The sequence below is a fragment of the Cottoperca gobio genome, chromosome 9 (assembly GCF_900634415.1).
Source record: "Cottoperca gobio chromosome 9, fCotGob3.1, whole genome shotgun sequence".
Lineage (NCBI taxonomy): Eukaryota > Metazoa > Chordata > Actinopteri > Perciformes > Bovichtidae > Cottoperca > Cottoperca gobio.
In genome coordinates this window covers 14,339,507-14,346,775 of record NC_041363.1, presented here as the reverse complement: position 1 = coordinate 14,346,775, position 7,269 = coordinate 14,339,507, and positions in this window count along the sequence as shown.

Below are 7,269 nucleotides of genomic sequence, written 5' to 3'. Positions count from 1 at the left end.
AAAAAAAAAAAATCCCATGGTTGTGTGTGGGCAGACAAAGGGCGAAGATAAGACTGAAGAGGAGAAAATGAGAAAAACTCTGCATGAGCTGCCACACCAGTGAACAATCTAAAATATTTAGCTTTATGCACCATTACATAACCTAACTTGAATTTATAACAACATTAAACAATATACTGGCTAGTAAAAATATTGCAAAAATCCAGCGTTAACAAATATTATGCTGTACATCCTATTACAAATGTAGTCATTGTGTACCAAATTCACGGACCGCCTCCAGATCTTTTATACTCAATGTGAAAACTATATTCATAAAGGTCCTCCGGCCAGTCCAGTATTCAGACCAATCTTAAAATCTTAAGTGTTATAATAATCAGAGATCATAAAAGGAAGAGTTTTGTTCATATATCCGTGGTTCAATATGGTGGCAGAAACAACTGTAGAACCTGTCTCTGCCCCCAGAAATTAAGCTTATTTGGGTTACAATTCCTGTGGGAAGCAAAGCTCCAAGAAGTCCAAAGGTCTTGCAGCTTCAACCTGCCCATCCTGTCATTATAACATAGTAGTTTCACAGATGATCATGAAATGCATTGGGTTGGGAGATAATTACTGTTTAAATTCTGTGGAATAGCAGCAGCAAAGTAGACATTGCATTCCACCCATACCAGCAAATGAAAGGGTGTGCTTTAGGCAAGTTCATTTTCTCCTACTCAAATTCCTCTTTGCAAAGATTCAACATGTCTGAGAGTTAGCAGCTTAGGGGACGGAGTTAGCTACATTTTATTTGTTCCAAAATTTTTTCAAACACTGCTCTATAAAGTCTGTACAGTAGTTTTTAAGATTGCAAATCTGCCTGTCTGTCTGTCTGTCTGTCTGTCTGTCTGTCTGTCTGTCTGTCTGTCTGTCTGTATGTCTGTCTTGAAAACGTGTGGTCCTTCTTCTATCATCCCATTATCCCACTATTATAGGCACATGGTTCAAAGGCTATGTAAGATTAACAATGTCACTAAATGTGGAAAGCAAGACATTTAGCAGAGATTCCGTGAAGTGTGGCAAGTGTTTAAATACAGCCCTGCCTTGTGGAGGGAGGAAACTCCAGAGGCTTCAAAGACAGCGTCTCAATCCTGTGACTCACATCAGAGATAGAAGGATAAAGCAAATGCCACACACACACACACACACACACACACACACACACACACACACACACACACACACACACACACACACACACACGCACACGCACGCACGCACACACACACGCACCATCCCCTTGGGATTTAGGTGGGACTTTATTGCTCAACAAGTTACCATCTGAATGTTAATATGCATCTCTGGATTCATGTGGGAGCTTTACATTCTATCATCTCTGCTAGATGCAGACAAATGTTTTATGTAACAATAATACAAAATGTAAATCATTGCTAGCAGATGCAAAATTGTTGATACAAGGTTACAGCTTGATTCCGTGTTACAGCTCCCACAATGTCATAACTTGCCCAAACACTTAAGTGCCAATAAAACTGCAAATTACATATTATCAACCCTCCTGAGTTAACACTGTGTGCATTGTGAAAATGCAGAAGTTCTTGTCTTTGGGAATGGTGTGTTTTGTTCATTTATTACTGAAAATACCTTTTTATTAATGAAAAAATGTGGATTACTATAAAGTTTGTTCAGAGATTGTAACTGGAAGGTCTGTGACACAACCCATGCACCTTTGGCATTTCTCTGAGCCCACAAGCCTCAATTCGGTAAATGCCAAAGGTATGTTATCCAAGATGCAGGGGCGGACAAATGGACTGTGGTGCCGGATGGAGTAGGATCAGATTCATGATGTCAGCTGGGGGAACATGAATCTCCACAGGACCAACTTTTAAACTTTGATGACGCTTCAGAGTGCTGGCATTTCAGGACACACACATACATAAACATGTTTTCAATGCAGCTAACGAGGGGAGAAAAAAAGGAACATCGCAATGGGTTTTTTTCTTCAATGAAGAGCAATTTATATTCAACTAAAAGTTTTGTGTAGAAGACAAACAAATACATCTGCCTTCTCTGTGACGTAACCTCTCACCATACCATGTTTATTCACATGTTGCTACATGCAGGGTATCAGCTGAATGTTTTCATCGAAAGCAGGAAAGAAGAAAACACCTTTCATTATGCAGCTGTTGAAACTGCTTTGGGAATGACTGAATGAAATGTCCTGTCATTGTAATGCAGACAGCAGTTTCAATGCAATCATGTCTGTCTGTTACATATTGCTGACCTCTTTGTGTGTCCTTGAGCTCTCATTTATGATAACTCTCTGCCTGCTTCAGGGTGAAATAAATGGTAGACAGCCAGGGCAAAGAGGAAACGGGAGAGTCTGGCATGAGGCTTGCATATATGGCAGTGTTTCCGGGGATTCGTCTGACAGCCCCATCAAAGAGCCAATCAATGCATCATCTTTGATAATACACCAGCAGTCTCCACTTCCTCTGCCATCGAGTTGAGTGGGAGACACACTACTGTTTCCATGGCAACTGGTATTCTCATCCTCGCCTGCACGTAAACCCCCAGCTGCAATTTATTTTGCTGTTCTTTTGTTAGTCATCTTGTATTGCGTGTACACTTCCTTTGTTAAGCGTTGTTATCATGTTATTTATTAAAGTTTGTGAAAAAGTTTGCCAGTGCACATTTGTAACACATTTGTATTTAATTTAAACAGAATGGTCTTCCTTCTTACACGCATGCCATTTTAATTATTCAACACCTGTTGATGCAAAATTAGTTTTGCATTTTAGCCATGTAGCTTTAGCATTAATCCATTTGTTTACAGAATAGCTTGATTGAGGAATGTAGTACGATCTGAATCTTTGGGACTTTGTGCTGAACTTACAGAATGCTGCTCACCTCAGAATTGTATCTAGTGATTTGTTGACATAGTTTGAGGTCTCATTTCCCACTTTAAGACGAAGCATTTTTCTATCTTTTCTTGCGTTGTCATTTGTTTTCAATCATGTTTATCTGCTTTATCCCTTTTGTTTAATTTTGCACCAGCATTATCCCATATTGTTACTCTCCGCTCCAGATACCCGCAGAAAGTGTCCACTTTTGCAAAATCATATACAAATTGTGACTCTGATAACATTGATTTGTAAGATTCAAGCTTGTTCTAGCTGCTAGAATTACAAAGGTATAGTCTATAAATGGGCTGTTTGAAATATAACAACATTGTACTGGTTGTTAAAGATAATTGGCTGCAGTAGCTACTATGGAACTAATGAATGTTTGAGAATGACTGGCGCAGGACTGATGCCTACATATATTTATGAATTCAATTAACCAAATGTCGCACAATAACTGTTGACAAACTGTCATTACAGTTACTGGTAACCATTTGGCAGGACAATAGCTTTTTCTCACTGTTTGTATTCCTTTCAGGGGAAGTGAACAGGAACACATCTTCCTGGATATCCTCTGTTTGGCCTGGCAGGCGAGATGAGAACAATAAACCAGATGAGTTTAGGAATGGAAGAAGGAGGAGGAGGTGAACTGCAGCTTCAATCTCTAGTGTAGTGTAGTGACTATTAGGTTGTATAGAAAGTAAATATGTAATAAGCAGCCCTATATATCCTTTGGCAGTTAAATATGGCCTGTGGGACAAATAGAAGGAAAGCCAAAAAGACAACAGAGCAGATATGTATGAATGTACTGACAAATTAAAAGATTTAAAACATTAAAACATGGCTGGTGTTACACAGATGATGTCATACAGCTGATGGTATAACATGGTGTTAGTGCCCTCAAGGGTCCGAAGATAAACCAAAAAGGTTACAAGATAATTAACAGGTAATGTTACAAAATCTTTATTGTCCCCCCAGAAATTTGGTTTGCAGCCATGATAAATAATTCAGTTACACATCATTAAAAGATTATTTATTTTTTATCTGACATAATTTTGGTTATTTTCTTGTGAAGTCCTCGACACTTTCACGTCTTCAGGCCTTAAAAAAATGACCATTTTATTTCAAGTCCCTCAACCAAAAATAATTATCCGACGTCTACTGATATTACGATTTTTAAATGACAGAACATGGTCCATCAACAAAAATAAGTTCGAAAAATAAATGCGGACATAAAAAAACCAGCTCACCGTTAACAACCTTTGATATGAAAAATAATCACAATTTTGAGACTGAAATCATCCAGGTTCATGAAACACCATAAACTAAATTCCAAAAGTTCTATTTTTTAAATGTATGAATGTACACAAGAATGTGTTTTGATTTTGCAGAGTGTATTTTAACATCCATATAAGGACATGCTGTCTGTTTTACAGATGAGTTTACTTTCCGTGCCAATGAGCAGGTGTTATCGTGCACTGCGAGGCTCTGCTGAGTTCACCTGTGTGACTACAGCGGCTAAGTGCAGCAACACAGACAAACAGCTTACTCACCCTCACTTCAGTGATGTGATGACTGTTGGTAATTGTAAGTTTTGTCTGTGCATCTGCGTGTGTGTCAACTAAAAGCCCACCTGCAGACCCATATCTAGGCTTGACTAACACCTTTTAAATGTAGCTGCAAAAACAGAAACAGATTCACTGCAGCACAGTGATTCAGTGGATTCAAATCCGTAGCCTTGTCACTGTGGAGTTTTTATGTGTAAGGGTTTTTTTTTCCCACATTCAAAGACATACAGCTCATGCAAACAAAACTCTAGACATCTGACCTCTCTTCAGGATGATTTCTTAGGTATAAGAAATGTGCTAAAGTGCTGCTATCATGTGTAATTACTGCTTTTTCCTTCCTGGGATGTATTTTACTCTTTGATCCACTACATTTAATTGACGGCTTTAGTTTCTAGTTACTCTGATAACTTAAGATCCAAACTACATCTGGTTCAAATATATAGGCTAGTTAGAAAATGACCCAAATCTAAAAAGTGTATTGTAAAACTGTTGCTTAAAACTGGATAAAATGTCAATTTATGACAGCTTCTGGTAGACAAACACAACACTGAAGCATGCACAGATTACAGCAGACCACATGAAATAGCCCGTTACCTTGATTGAAATGATGGATTCATTTAGGTTTAAGAATTGTAAGAAACATTGGTTTAGTGGTTTTCATTTTAACGCGGAAATGTTACATATTATATCTTTAAGTACATTTTTGTACTTAGACTTGAAATTTAACTGCAGTACAATTTTGAAGGCATAACATTATATTTATAGTGCAGTATGTAGGCTCTGAATACTTATCCACCAATGACTATATAATAACTACTGTGAAACCACACAGGAATGACTGTGCTGAGAGAGGTGGGTGTTGAGTGAACTGGGTGTGTTGAGAGATAGTTTCGGAGGGATAACTCACGTCTCTGTCTTCTTTCACTATACACCATGTACACACATGTTGTGCTGGCCCCGTGAATAGGAATAAACAGCTGTAGAAAATAGAGGAATGGTTTTATGTTCATTATAAGTCTGTGAACGTTGCTGGATACAATCACTTTGCATGAACAATTCTAGCTCTCAGCTATTAATAACTGGACAGAAAACATTCTCGTTGACAACTGTTCAAAAGAACAAATACCTTCTGCATAGGAAATCATGTCCACAAGTAAGCCTTTGAAACAGTATGAACAAGTCCAGACACACTCAGAGTCCAACCCTCACACCTCCCATATCAAGAATGAGGAAGATACTTTATGTAGTTGGGCAATCCCTGCGCCTTGCAGTGTTTTTTTTTTTTTTTTTTAAATCTGCCTCTGCCATCTATGGGTAGAAGAAGTTGTTGGTCATTGTCTCTAATGTTTCTTAATGTGAGGATTTATTGTCCAAAACCACAGGAAGATAATGATCTAGATACCATGTTGAGACGCTTGTGTGTCTGAAGTCACAAGGTGGGCGCCAGCTATCTTCCTTGAGACATGGAGGATAAGATATCTATCAGACTATTGCATTTGTCTCAACATCAATAGATCTCCACACACAGAGAGAAAGATATACACTCAGAAAAACACACACACGTACGTCAAGGCCTTTCCAATATATATGGAAGTATATCCGGCATCCAGGAGGAGCTGCAAAAAGCACCATAATTATCGTCATTTTATTTTTGTCACTGTCACCAAAGTTCAAGCAGAATACCAAGAATAGAATGCAATTTAGTAGAGGATTCTCAGAGACGTTATCTGTGATTCAACATCTGGGAATGAACACTGCCACATTGCATATTTCAGTTCATTAAAAGCTGTCAGGTATTTTTTATCGTTTCATCCTTTTCCAGGTTTTGAGTCAGCCCTCGTGCATTTATCTCAGAAGGTTTGATGCCACGATAAAGCTGGCAGTGTCTCTTCTGGTTTTATACATACTGATGATGTCATTACTCTCCAGTCATAGGACTCACACAAAATCAGATCACATGCTTACACGTCCATTCATAGGAACTAGACTATTTTCTAGCTGGCAGTAACATTCAAACGTAAAACTGTAGGCGTATGACAGTTTGTCTCTCTCTCCCTCTTTTTTTACTCAAAATAAATTAAATCTCCTCTCTGACGCATTGACTAGACAACATTATACAACTATGACTGCCTTCAGCATCAGGGTTTGTGTCATATCCTCGGCCGGAGACATTTTACTGCCAGCGGCTTCAGAGGACTGATGTCTTTAAAAATACATTAGACTTTTACTTTTGAAAGATTATGTAATGTGACGTGCTATGTTTAGTAACTGTGTCGTACTGTATTGTCTCAGCCCAAAAGCTATTATATTACACCACCAGCATTTGAGCTGCTCTGACAAGAAGTGAGATGGTCAGTACAGTACCTCAGAGCTTTTACAGTTAGTGTGTATGATTGATTAAAAGTCTACATGGATTCACTCACAAAAAAGATGTGGATAGGTGGAAGCTCTTCCCCAGAGATTGAGTTGAAGTTATTTTTCACTGCTTTGTTAGATTTACTTTGTCCAAAGATATTCTGCTTCAATGCACCATGTTGTTGTTTCCAAACTAAATATTGACAGTATTAGAGGGATAGTTCATAAATGCTTTAGCTTTTTAGAAGTGCTTTGTTTATGTAGAGTTTGCTAGTAATTAATCTGGAGTCCCACAAGGCTTGGTTTTTAGTATCAAAGAGTTTGCAATTTGTTCGGTCTGCAGATGACACAAACCTTCTTTGTTCCATATATGACTTCAAATACCAATTATAAATCTAAGAGGTGTTTAGATGTGAATTAAGTATTATATTTTCAAGGTGAATGGCATCCCC